The following is a 13,711-nucleotide window of genomic DNA, read 5'->3' on the forward strand; positions in this document are numbered from 1 at the left end:
GGGTGATGGTAGGAAAGAGGAAGAAGAAGATTTCTTAGCAGGGAAGAAGGGACACATCATGGACGTAAAGGGAGCAACTTTCGACTCGGAGGAGGATCCCTCCTCCGTGAAGTATTTCGAAGGGAAACGCTACGAGAATTATGAATCTCTACATAAGAGATGCGCGACCAAAACGAAAAAATAAATAAAAAGAGATTGAGAGAGAGAGAGAGAGAGAAGGGGTGGAGGAGGAGGGGAGGGATAGGGTGCGTGAGTAGAAGAAATCTTTCTTTCTACTCTCGGTCACGATACCTACTTACCAAACCGGAGCGGAGTTAGTCCGACAGGAAAATTGTGAATTATCGTCGACAAATAAATATATTATAACTGGATGAATGAGAGAGAAAAAGAGAGAGACAGGGAGGGAGGAAAGAGAGAGAAGAGGAAAAAGAAGTTCATCCAATGTTAGAGGGGGGTTCGGCCTCCTGCAGCAGCATCCTTCTCGTTCTCATCCATAATGTAGTAACGTTTCGACCGTACATCATTTAATCTTTGCGCCCGGTGATACTTCGTTGTTTAAGGATCATAAATAAAGCAGGTAGTAGGAGCGGCAGCGGCAGCAGCAGCAGCAAGTGTGTTTCTCGTAGAAATGTTTTTTACCGAGATAAGATATTCCTTAGGTTGGATAACGTGCTATCGGTCGCGTTATTTTTGCAATAGGAAAGAAAAGAGAAAGACAGACCGAGTAAGAGAAAGGAAAAAAATAAAATGGGAAGAAAAACTAGAAAGAGATACACGTCGTCTTCGAGTATCGCTAAAATTTCATGACTTTCACGTGAAGGGGATTACTGAGAGAGACTTTCGAGAGTCTCCAGTCACTCTCTCGTAGTGCCTTCTCCTTCGAGACTTTAAGATCCTTCGACTTTTACCAAAGGTTCGATTTACTCCAGCTTTTCTATCATAAATCCTTAACCATTTCTAAAACCCGATAGTCTCTTTTTCCATTCTTTTCGTAAACTTGAATAACCCTTAACTTAGATACAAACAATGTTTCTTTAACTTTATTATATCTGCATATTAATTCTTCTTCTAATGTTGTTCTCGTTCGCACAATTGTAACAGTGTTAAACGTGGTTTCTAACTTTTCAAACGTTTTCAATTATAACATTAACATTGTATAAATATAAATACTTCTAAACATATTTCTCCTTCTTTAAAAAAAAAAAACAAACAAAATTCGTAGTTAGTTTTACGCGATTTCTAACTTTTACGCGGGACGCGGCAACGCGTTCAAGTTTTAATTATAAACCGTTTAAAATATTTCCTTCTTAAGCAAAAGAAAAAAGAAAAAAATAGAAATAGAAAATATCCTGGTCAAATAAATTCGCAGTTTTAGTTTCGCATGAAGAAGTCATGTCTCTTTTACTAATTCTTTTTTTTTTTTTTTTTTTGTTCGTAGCCACCACCGGTTGGCGAGAAGATCCTGAGGCGTCTGCTGGCCGGTTAGAAATAGCGAAGAGAGAGAGAGAGAAAAAGAAGTTTTAATTAAATGTAGGAGTAAGAATTTAATGGGGTGAGAGGGGGGGGATTAATTGGCTCTCGTCGGAGAGATCGGCGAGAAGGAGGAGTCAGGATTCATGGTGTACAGAGGGGTAATAGTGCTGGTCGGTGATTAAATGACAGAAGAGATCAAACGAATCGATTTGCTTTGCGATTTTTAAACGTCAACGTTTATCCGCGATTGCAGTTTTGAAAATGTTTTTACGAGAAGTAAGTAGGATAATCGAACGTATCAAAATATCCGGTTACCGAAATCCTTTGTAAAAGAACTTCTCCCAAGCCTCTTTCTACTTTTTTCTCCCATCCTCTCGCGAGAGGAAATAGTTTCGTAAAAAGGAACAACGCCAATCGAAAAATTACGAGATTTATCAATAATATCTTATTTTTTGAATCCACGTAATCCACGTGTCTCGGTTTAAAAGTTTGCTATCGTTATGTAAATTTATGAAGAAAAACAGGATATCTCTGTAAGAAAAAGAAAAATGAACACCGAGACACGATTTATTTGTCAAATAAATTAATTTGCATTCTTCTTAGTATTATTTTAGTACTCTTTGAAAATAGTTTTCAACGTGTTAGACTCTCTCTCTAATCGGTAGAAAATTAATTAAAGAGAAAAAGAAAAGAATAAAAATCAGGACGGAAGATCTCGTTACGAAGATGTTACGTTGGTTTAGTTTGAATAAAGGAGAAAAAAAGAAGTAAAAGAAGAATAAAAAGAAAAAATCTCGAGAAAGAGATAGCCCAATGATCACTAACTCGGTTAGCTTGATAAGAAGCAAAAAAAAAAAAGAAAAAACGAGAGAAGAAAAAAAGAAAAATTCTCGTCTAATGCATTTTATGTTTGTCGTAGGGTATTTGTTGAGAGTAGTGAGTAAGAAGTACGTGTACGGCTATTTACCCGCATCGGCAAATAAAAACATCTATTTCACGAAAACTCGTAGCGTAGTCTACCACGTATTGGTCTGTCGTATATGGTAACTCTGCAACTGCGTTAACGTATCTACTGTACTACGACCAGTTTTCCAAACCTTCGGGGGAAAAATCTCGCTTTTATTTTTCCTTTTTTCTTCTATCCATTTTATTTTATTTCATTTCATTCGAAGTTACATTCGAAGAGAGAGAGAGAGAGAGAGTGTGGTCGGTTGCATCTGCGAACCGATGTTTACAACTCCGCACGAACGAAGCAAGAAGTTTCGAATTTTTTGTCGGTTGTGTCGAAAAGAAAATAAAGAAAGAAACGTCGAGAATTTGACCACTTCACACATACACCTGAAAAAAAAAAAAGGAACACCATCAACCCACACGTTACTAAGTATGTATGTGTGTATGTACACGTGCGTAGAAGTACGAAGGGTTGTTCGGTGTATACCAAATGGTTAAAGGCACGACTCGTAAATCTTTTCGTAAACGACGTGCTTATGAGAAAGAGAAATAGATAGATAGATAGATAGATAGATAGATAGATAGATAGATAGAAATAGAGATAGAAAAAAAAGAAACAAATTCACAGCTGGCTTTCGATCGTTTTTCTCACCTATTTACTGCTTCAACCAATATATACGCGTATTACTCGACGTACGTGTGCATGTATGTTATGTTTATACGTACGTGTGTAAACTGATACAGGGTTTCTGGCGTTGTAAACATTTTCAAAGCAGACCGATGCAAAATATAATCCGTCATGGAGTGGCAACGCTTGCTTTACAACGATTTGATTTACGTAGGGGATTTTTCCGGCATGCTATTCCGAACGTTCTTGCTTTTGGTATATATATCTGGAGGAATTGTAGAGAGAAAAGGAGTGAGGTGCGAAAAGGGTGGGAGGTTGAGGGAGAGGAGTGGGGAAAGATTTTGTCGACATCGAGAAATCGCAAGGAAATATACGAATATATAGGTCCCAGTTGTCCATTGCTTCCTTTTTTTTTTTCTTTTTTTTTTTTGCCATATAAAAGGCCATCGGTAGACAGTTGGATTTGGTTGTGTATACCAGTCGTCTACCTGCCAGAAACGCCAGTTCACAGAAAAATGCATAAAACGAATATCGTGTTCTTCGTTCATGGATATCCAACACACCCCCAAACAGATACGAAGCGCATCGTCCTTCATTTTCTTCTATATCTGTGTGCGTGTGTGTCCTGTTTCTTTTTTTTGTTTTCTTTCCGTTCGCCACCTTTTTCTTTTCTCCTTTTTTCTTTCTCTTTCGCTTTCGGTGTCCCTACACGTCCCCGGAATTATTCAAATCAAACTCCCGGGAAATGTAAATTTTTCCCATTCCACAAACAAACAAATCGGCGCGTTAGTGAATCATAACTTCTCGATCTCGGTAAAATTTGATGGGGCTGGAGTAGGGGAAGGGGGAATACGCGATGGATTTTTCTTCGCAACCCGACGATGCCACGACGCGTGTGTCGAATGCCTTTCAACTGATTCCCTCCCTCCTCCTCCCCCCCTCGCCCTAGTCCCCATTCCCCATCCCACATATCCAATATTATTCTAATCGAAATCTTATCGTCGGTCGTGATCTTTTGCTTCCACTATTTTAACGTACTAAGTAATTTTTTCTTTCTTTTTTTTCCCCACAATTTATCATTGAAATAATAAATTTATTTGGTAATAGGATTTTTAACCCGGACGAAAATTCGTTAATTTTTTTTTCTTCTTCTTTTCCCTCACTTTCCCGTAGGATCTCGAAGAATTTCTTGCACGCTGATACGACGATAATTATTTTCAAAAATAACCTACGCGAAATGGGCGGGGAACAAAAAGAGTCGGCTTAGAAACGATCGTATTTCGTCGGAGATTTTCTGAAGACGACTCCAGGAGAAGACGGAAAAACGGGAATGAAAGAGAGAGAGAGAGAGAGAGAGTAGAGGATGCCGCAAATTAGAGTGGGTACTTCCTAACACTAAGGGTAGAAGAAGGAAGTGGAGGACTTCTTAAGGAGATTCATTGAGTCGCACGTGGTTGCTCGTTCTTTAACGATCACAAATCTTTCCTGATCCCGTTCCAAATCGAAAATTTACCATCGAAAAAGAAAATCAACAGAAACTAACAAATCTTCCTTGTGTATCCCTTGCAACCAAAATTTATCGCAAAAAAAATAAACCAGTCTCTCTCTCTCTCTCTCTTCCCTTCCAGTCCCTTTCCCCCAAAAAGAAAACCACAAAAAATATCGAACCCCACCGAGGAAAAAAAATCGAAACTTCCTTGGTTCCCTTCGCTTTCTCCCCTTCCCCCATTTCGTTAATCAAAATGAACGATCAGAAATATTAAATGGTAAAATCGAGTCAAGTATCAATCTCCCCACTATCACGAAAAATCCAAAATAATTCTTTCCCATTCTTATATAGCTGGTAATTTATTTTGATTTCCTATTAAATTTCCTTTTCATTTTTCTTTATTCAAAACTAACTGTCTCATTCTTTCGTTTATAATTCCAAATCGTTTGATAAACTTTGAGAAAGCATATTACATGTGGTATTGTGTACTAATTCAAAGGAACGCGTATAGATAGATGGAGGAGGGGAGAGGTGCAGGGGGAGGGGGAGGGGGAAGGGGAAGGGGGGAATAAAAACGTATTTCACGGAAACGCGACATGAAAGTGGAATATTAATATAGGCCTCGGGCTACGTTATTCTGGAAAACTGGGAGGCAAGTTAGGGAAGAAGGACGGGACCGGTTACGGTACTTTTCTACTACACACGATGTCGTGTAGTAGTACTGATCTCTCTTACCAAAGGTTCCCTTTATTCACAAAGGGACGAAACGATTCGAGGACGAAAATGCTGGCAGCGTTTATATCCTCCTTCTACCCTTCACTGTTACCCCCCACCCCCATCCTTACTCCCATTCTTTACCATCCTTCCTTCCTTCCTTCCTTCCTTACTTTCTTTCTTTCTTTCTTTTTTATTCCTTTCTCTTTTTGCTTTCTTCGAAATTTCCTCTGTAAACGCAAATTTTCTCCACTTTACCTTCCTTTATTCATTTTCTCATTCTTATTTTCCTTATTCTATCTGTTCCTCCTCCTCCTCCTCCTCCTCTTCTTCTTCTTCTCCTTCTTCTTCTTCTTCTTTCTGTTCAGATGGAGTACGCTCGACGGGGTTCTTTATACGAGAGATGAAAAAAAAAAAAAGGAAGAAGAGAAAAGAAAAAAGAAATCAAGGATGAAATCCCTCGTAATGAAGTTTCGATTTAAACGTTGCGAAGAATCTTCTTCTCTTTAAGTTTCTTATTTATAGCAAAATTCTATTACCGTTTGCGTAATGAGTTTAAATTAAATGTTATATATAAAATTAAGTAAAAAAAAATAAAAAAAACTAGGGAAAATCAAACAGAATAAAAATACAACAGACGTAGTTTTCGTATCGTCGGGTTCACAAAAAAAAAATAAAAATAAAAATAAACAAATATCGGTGCGATCAATCGTGGAAAAAATCGGATAAGAGATCGATAAGATTGATTTATTTATGAATCGTAGTCGTTAACGATACCGAGGGAATTTTAATTTATTTTCCCTTTCTCACTATTTCTATGTTTCCTTGCCCCTCCTACTCTTTCTCTCTCTCTGTCGACATTAGATGGTATTTCATGGTCGTCGTTAGATCAAAGCAACGATAGAAGCAGAGATAGTTTGAGCGTTGCTACATGCCTGACGATTATGGCTACCGGAAATTTCGATGAAACGGTAATGTATGCGTCGATGAACGGAATGATCAAGTAGGGAATATCTTTAAGTCTTTTACCGAAATTTATATTCATTTATTAACGAAGCTTTTTCCTTTTTTCGTTGTTGTTGTTGTTGTTTACGATAAATGTCAATCAAATTACTATTACTGCATTGAAAAATCGTGTTCTCTTTGTTTTTTCTTGTATCATTTCTTTTTAGAAAATTACTACATTCGTGTGAGTCATTAAAATCGTTAATAAGCTTTCGTAAGATATTTGTGAATAAAAACGTCTAAGATTATTTTCAACTTAATGACTGTATTGTCATTAAAATTTCAAAATATAGGAAACACCGAAGAAAGATATTTTTTATTGTGACGTACGAATAAATATGATAAGATTTATCTAATTTATAACTTTTAATTAAGTTGTACATTTTAATTTATATACCTGAGACTATCATAATTTCTATTCCTCTCTCTCTCTAACTCTCTCTTATTGGTAATAGTAAATTATTTGAGGCCAAGGCCATAGCAGGTATATTTACAAAACATACATGCATATAATACATATATGTAATAGAACATTCTTTCTTCTCATTCTTATCTTGTTTTCGTTTCTTTTCTCTTATTCTTTTTTTCCATTTTCTTTTTTATTTCTCTCATAGGACCATTCACGAAGGATCTATGCTTGCTGATCACGTTAAGCGATACATCCTGTACTGGCTGCTAATTTCCATATAAGGTAAAACGTGCGAAGGCATACTTTATGTTCACGATTCCTTTTATGTGTCGATTTACCGATAAGCAGATACAGGTAGGAACGATATTGTACAAATCAATGAACATGGTATGTAACACGAATTGTCGGTGGAAAATGCCAGAGATGCAGAATCTCCATATATACATTCATACATATACAAATACATACATATATGCATTTATATACATTCTTATATACATGCATGCATCATGCATACATTTGTACATGGATATATATATATATATATGACTTACCTTTTCCGTAACTCCATTCTAAGAGTTCTCCATTCGAATTCTAGGGTCGACATCGTATACCATAAGGATTTGCATTCCTAGCTTTATATAGTTCGTATCTAGATGTATCTTCATGAAAAACTATACACCTTTCTTTATTTTTTTTTTTTAATATGATTATATTGTATCTATCGTATTAAGTGTATAACCGAGAAATGATTATAAATTTGTATTCCCTTAATAGATACATTTTATATCAAATTTCAATATTTTTCAATGAAATTTTGATATTTATTAATACAGTAAGTACGTGGTGTTTATGCATTTTGCATTTTTATAATCGAGATTTCGATATTTTTCTTATTAGACAAATTAAATGCGAAACAACCGTGTTGAATGAAAAATAATCGCGAAAACATATTTGTTTTTATTCCTTTATATAAAAAACGAAAAAAAAAGAAAAAAAACAAACAAAAGCACGCTCGAGATAAAGCGAGCGTATTTATCGATACTGCGTTTATTAAAATAAATTGAAATTATTTCGTCAAGTTTAAATTGAATTTTCTCTACACGGTAGGGGGGCGGGGAGGGGGGAGGAAAAAGATCGTTCATTAAATGATATAATAAAATGAAATAAACCATGAGAGAAAGAGATAGAGATAGAGATGGGAATAACATTAAGAATGAAAGAGAAGCTTTACCATCGAAGATAATCCATCCACGTCGTATTCTCGAAGAATATGATCGAGATTACGATGGGTATTCCGTGAAAGTCGCGATTTCTGAATGCCGCTCGAGCGATTAAACCGTTTCATGAATGATTGATGTACCATTTGCTACGAAAAATGGAGCTTGTTAGAACTCCAGTAGCAAGAAACGGACGGATCTTTAGCAGATCGCTTCTGGCGTAGTCATTTTTTACTCGATACCGGCACGCCGATTCCATTCGATCTACTGCAATTCAGATCGATTCGAGAAATGCACGTTTTTGCTTCCTTACTCACTCCCCTTGCCCTTTATCCACCATCTTCTCTTCTTCGTCTTCTTCTTCTTTTCTTTATCTTCATCTTCATCTTCATCTTCTTCTTCATCTTCTTCTTCTTCTTCCGATTCTGGTTCTCGTTCTATTTCACTCTCACTTTTACTCTTCTTCAATTTAAATCATTTCGATCGTGCGGTTCGGAATAACCGAGAATCTTTATCTTTCCCTTCCCCACCCTCCCACCATTTCGTCCTACTCGCCATAGCAATCGTTATGCAATTCGTCAAGCTCTAATTGTTTGTGAAACTTAAATGACGCCGAAACGAATCTTCTTTTGCAAGACATGCTTTATATGGCACCGGAAAAAAATGATGGAATGAGAGAAAGAGAGAGAGAGAGAGAGATATAGGAATATGTAAAGAAAGTGAAAAAACACTTTATCGAACATATTTGATTTAATCAAAGCAGAAAACTATTATTAAAAAGAAGGAAACGTTAAAAGGAATAATATGAATTGATCTTTCCGAATCAATCTTACAACGACTCTGAGAAAATCATGAATAACGAATGAGAATAAGTACGAAAAAGAATAACTAAGTATGTAAGAGAGAATTATTTAAAATAATATGTCAGAATGAATTCGTTGACGTTGTCGTCGATGAAAGAACGAGAATGACAACAGCAACCAACAATAATGTCCGTTCTCAGATTCGTACTAAGGAAAAAAGAGAGTAGACAAATTAAAATCTTCTCGGTCGTACAGGAAGTACTTCTCGTGTTCGGTTATATCGAGAAAAAGGAATGGAAAAAAAATTAAATGCGCTAGGGTAGGGTAGGGTAGGGTAGGGTAGGGTGGGGGGATTCAGCTTTGCTCTCTTTTTCTTCTTCTTCTTCTTCTTTTTCACTATGGGGGACACTTTAGATCGGTAATCTGTCGCATAGAACCGCACGTCGAATGTAAGTATGGACACGACCCCGAGCTTTTCAATAGGTAAAAAGAGAGAGAGAGAGAGAGAGAGAGAGAGAGAGAGAAAGCAGCTCTTTCATGCTGCACCGGCAAGACCTGAACGACGTTTAACCGGAAACTTGATATCGGTGGACATTCAACGTGGCGCACACGGAGCTCTTTCAATTGATTGTGACCCGTGCAACAATGAGGATCAACGACGTCGTCGAAGAACCGTATATTACATATACACCTATGTTGTAAGGTATATATATATATAGTAGAGTGAACGCCTTCTCTAGTCTCTTCTGAAACCCCTTTTCCTACCAATACCACCATAAACACCTATAATCGTGGACAAAACGAGAGTAGAATTTGTTGTACCTTTTGTTGCCGGTCCCCAAGACTAATCGCGTTTTACCGCGAAACTCCGAACATGCTCGAAAAGAATGAAAGGAGAATGTTTCATAAAAGTGAGAACCCTCTTAAAATAAAACAACGATAATGAAAAAAGAAAAGATGGAAAAAGGAGAATGAACGGTGGAAAAAAAGGAACAAAAATATCTACGAAAATTGAAATATATTTTTGTATTCTTCTACAGACGAAACCGAGAATGGAATATAATATTTGTTAGAATCTTATTATATTAACGTTGGATAGATTTAATCGCGTTTTACCACGAACCAAACGTGCTTAGAAATCAAGATGATGTTTCATTAAATAATGAATCTTATAAAACAAACCGTGAAAATTGAAATATTTTGGTATCTTTTAGTAGACAATAGGTGAATAGAATTGGTTAGACCCTTATTTGTTGGCAAGACTAATCGCGTTTTACCACGAACCCTAGAATAAAAAGAGAGAACACACACGTTTCGTAAAAAGTGCATTTTATTTGTTTATTTGTTTATTTGTTTATTCAAACATTTATGGGAATTACCCATTGCTACATAACAAGAATAAATATTGAAAGATAAAGATAATATAAAGATAATATAAATACAATACTGATCAATAAAATAATATAAATATAAATAAATAAATTAATTAAAATATATAAAAAAGAAAAAGAGAAAAGAATACATACGAATAAATATAAATAAATAGATAATATATACGTAGAAATTAACAATAAATTTTTCCTTTTTTTTTTGTTGATAGTTTCTTTTTGTTCTTTTGATTGTTGTTGATTGTTATTTTAACGAAAAGTCATGGATATATTATTATTATAAAAATGATCACTTTTAACACTAACGCAGGGACAAGTCGATCATCCAAACGGAAATGTCAGGCCGATTTTCGATACGTCGCGATCGATGTATTACAATAGCCAACGCCTCTACGTTGCTATTGTTCGTATAGTCAGTGTGTAGTCTGCCCCCATAGCTTTTGGAATATTCCCTTCTCGCGATATTGACGGTCCGTTCGACCGACTGGAGCCAGTCGTTTCCGTTTTTACGCTTTCTGTCTCTCTCTCTTTCTCTTTTTTTCTCTGTCTCGTTTCAATCTTCGTAATTCACGAACAGACCGAAAACGATCGATGATGATTCTTTTGAAAATTATTTTGTCACATCTTTTCTCTTTACCCTTGGAAGCATGGAACTTTAGAATATAAAAAAAAGAAAAGAAAAAAATTTCGCAGATAAATTTTCTTTATATTTTAATTCCACGAAGTTCGTTTATTCTTCTATTTTATTAATAAAGCTGTAAAATAATATAAAAACGTAAAAGAAAAATAATAACAATTTATGCATCAAAAAAGTGGGACACTTTTAATTCCGACATATATTCCATATAAATATTTGTATTATATTTATATCAAATTTCTTTGAAAATATATAAATTAATTGACATATTTTTCTCTTTTTTTTTTATAATTTTTTACACGTAGGTAAATGTATGTAAAATATATATATTACGATAAAATTTCTATCAAATAAACTTTTATATATATATATATAAATTCATTTCGGGATAATACTTAAACGATTTATGTTTCACGGAGGACTCAATTGGTATTTGAAAAGTGTTTCGAGTTTCATGAAAGACAGATCCATAAATAATATGATCGCTTTATAACTCGTCGTTCACATCATTTAACGATCTTCTTTAATCGATCAAGCTAGCTATCGTTTTGAATATTTAACGTTAATACCGTCGTTAAAATTAATAGCAGTATCGCACGAGAAACATCTTTTCGAATTTACGCGAACTTTTATCCCAGATTATTCACTTTAAAGTGATAGAGAAAGAGAAATATAAGGATAAAGATAAAAGATATTAAGAGATAGAAAATATAGAAAGGTATACTCAATTTACTCGTAACATTGAAACTTCAGATTTATTGAGCGGATTTATAATCACGATATGATTTTGCGTTATTTAGTCGTATAATGATTATAATAAACGGGAAGAAAATTTACAACTACGCACATCCCCGATTCATAAAGCTACGAATACAATACTTGGGATGAAAAGGATACATTTGAAAATAATCTGCTTTTATTGTTATTAGAGAGATTTAAAACGTTTCGTAAGAATTTTTCCGATTACCATTCATGCGATGGAGAAAAAGATCGCATCAAACGTGGAAATATGGTTTGAAGTATTAACCCATTCATTTTCATCCCTTCATTTTCCTTCTTCTTTCTTCTTCTTCTTCTTCTTCTTCTCCTTTTTCTTCTTTTTTATCTTAATATAAAGCGTTTAATGAAGAGGATCACACATTTTTAAATAGCGTTAAACTTTTTATCGATTAAACGATTATCTTTTGAAAAGTCTTCAAAGTAATGACGAAGAGATAATCGTTTAATAATCGTTATTTCATTTAAAAGCGTTTAAAAGCGTTTTACGAAGAAGAAAACTTGGTCAAACTTGGTCTATCATTTCTCAGTTTTGTAAGTAAGAAGTAAGAAATTCGACTGAGAATTTATTGGATCGTTCGAAAAGTAATTTCGTTTTTCGCGTTTCCTCCCCCTCCCCCCGCCCTACATTTAATTTTACGCCAAATCTCAAAATCATTTGATATTCTAACAACAAACATTTCGGTCGTGATTTAAAACCTATTTTTTTTGGTTGCTTTTCAATTTGTTAAGTATTTTATTTTGTTTTCTTTTATTGGCATCACATTCAAATGAACAGAAAACAAAAAGCAACTTACTCTTTTTAAATACGATTAAATAATTAAAATCGAGAATGAGTTTATATATGCGATCCATTAAAATGATTGAAATGATCGATCTATTATTTCGTCGTGTGACTTAATACTACAAAATATCGACACATATTAGACAGTATTAGCTAAATCCGACAAATCGTTGATCAAATAATCGACGAGGAGTCGGATAAAAATCGTCAAAAATTCGAATCACGCGAATCCAAATTACATCTCCTCGAATTGAATGACAAAAAGAGAAAGAGAAAATAAGTGGATGTGGAAATGGGAACGGGAAGGAATAGACAAAGGAATGGACATTTAATGGGACGTCGAATAACTTTGGCTTATCTTTAGACAAATTGTCGCTTGTGTAGTTTACGCAACTCTATCAACGACTACGGAAACTCTCCATTTCGTGGAAGCTTTACGACATGCGTCATCTCCAAGAAAGCGAACAAACTTAAACTCGGCACTTAAAGCCCAACTCGCGAATGGTTTGAATTCGAAACCTCCACCTCCTCCTCCTCCTCCTCCTACTACTACTACTACTACTACGGGATTCTAAACCGACCAAATCCAAAGCCATTTTCGAGAATTCTAGGTCGAACCCAGCCACAAGTAATCTAAACGCAAAGCTTTCTCTCTTTCTCTTTGAAAACTACTTGTATATGATTTCGAAATCGATTCTAAATTAATTTCAAACATCTCTCCCTCTCTCTCTTTCTCTCTCCGACTCTCATTCGGCTCTTCTAACTTTGCACGAATAGCACGGAACTATGTTACATGGTTTCTATAACGAATTTTCTAGAAATTAATTCTACGAATTTATCCAAGAATTTGATACGCGTTATATATCATTTTCTTTACCGTGTTTCACGAATATAATAATGTTATTAATAATTTTAATTATCACGCTGGAACAATGTCAACGATCTTTATTAACGTTGAAAGATGATTTCGAAATAGTGAACTAGCGAAGTATGGAATGATATTCGTAGAAAAATGACTGGAACTCGTGAAAAGGGAAAGAATAATCGAGACGAATGTAATTATAATCAAAAAAAGAGACAGAAAAATGTACATATACGGTTGAATGAAAAAATTTCATCAAATTATTTTCGAATAGAGATCAATTTAAACGTACGCAATCAGAAAAAAAGCAAAAAAAAACGAAGACAAAGCAATGAAAGGAAAATTCTTACATTCGTCTAATGAAATTAACGAACAAGACGATTTCGTTGCTTCGCGAGACGTCATTAGAAATTGATTTGGCTCGTAGTTTTGTGTATAGCATTAGAAACCGAATGATTCCGTAGTTCCCGAAGGGGAACTCGTTCGTCGTTTCGTGGGGTAATTTTGAAGGAAACTCGATAACGTATTAACGAGTAGCAGTACTGAGTTGAAAGAGAGAAAAAAAAGAACG

The sequence above is a fragment of the Polistes fuscatus genome, unplaced genomic scaffold (assembly GCF_010416935.1).
Source record: "Polistes fuscatus isolate 324 unplaced genomic scaffold, CU_Pfus_HIC Scaffold5, whole genome shotgun sequence".
Classification (NCBI taxonomy): domain Eukaryota; kingdom Metazoa; phylum Arthropoda; class Insecta; order Hymenoptera; family Vespidae; genus Polistes; species Polistes fuscatus.